Source organism: Solanum stenotomum, unplaced genomic scaffold (genome assembly GCF_019186545.1).
Source record: "Solanum stenotomum isolate F172 unplaced genomic scaffold, ASM1918654v1 scaffold31953, whole genome shotgun sequence".
NCBI classification, from domain to species: Eukaryota; Viridiplantae; Streptophyta; class Magnoliopsida; order Solanales; family Solanaceae; genus Solanum; species Solanum stenotomum.
The window spans coordinates 1-682 of NW_026031695.1; the positions used below are offsets into that span (position 1 = coordinate 1).

Below are 682 nucleotides of genomic sequence, written 5' to 3' on the forward strand. Positions count from 1 at the left end.
TAATTGCATCATATTTTGAGCTTGTACACTTTTACCTGTTAAATCTTTCGTAAAATATATTTGAGAAGTGTTTCTTTGCTGTGCAGAAATAGAAGATTGCGATTGAAAGAGGGGATCTAATGGACCAGTTTTTCTCTTAAGCTGTTTCATTTATTCATTATGCATAATAATCATATCCAGCTAGATGGATAATTTTCTTGTTTTTGAGTTTTGTGTGTACTTCAAAACACAACAATTTCTCTCTTCTGCAGCTGCCGATTGAAATCTTCAACAATGGTGATATATCTTCTAAACTCTAAATAAATTTATTATTTTTGTGTATATATTTGGAGTTATATGCTTCTTTAATCTGGTTGGCAAGAAATAATTAATTTTTGACCAACTCGTTCCCTTGAAGCAATAGTAAGTGTGTTGTTCCTTTTTCATATTTCTCTTCATTTAATTTAATCTGTGGAGAACAATTGGTGCAGCTACAACTTTTTTTTAATTTTTTTCATAATAGTTTTTTGATGATGAACAACGATGATGAGTAATTTTTTACAGTTACAGACCTGTAATGATTTGCGAAAATGATCGCAAAAAATTGAACATCTAAGGGACTGAATTTGTTCATCAAAATTTTTTATATATATTTTATTCTAATCATTGTATATGAAAGGCATAATACATAAAGAGGACCTTT

At 28.9% G+C, this 682-nt stretch overlaps 1 non-coding gene across 1 annotated transcript; it reads left to right on the forward strand.

Annotated features, from left to right (window-relative positions):
* Nucleotides 1–525: 525 nt before the first annotated feature.
* On the forward strand, nucleotides 526–609 carry LOC125852055 (small nucleolar RNA SNORD25). Its single transcript, XR_007444963.1, has one exon. It is a non-coding gene; the product is annotated as a small nucleolar RNA SNORD25 (small nucleolar RNA).
* Nucleotides 610–682: the final 73 nt, after the last annotated feature.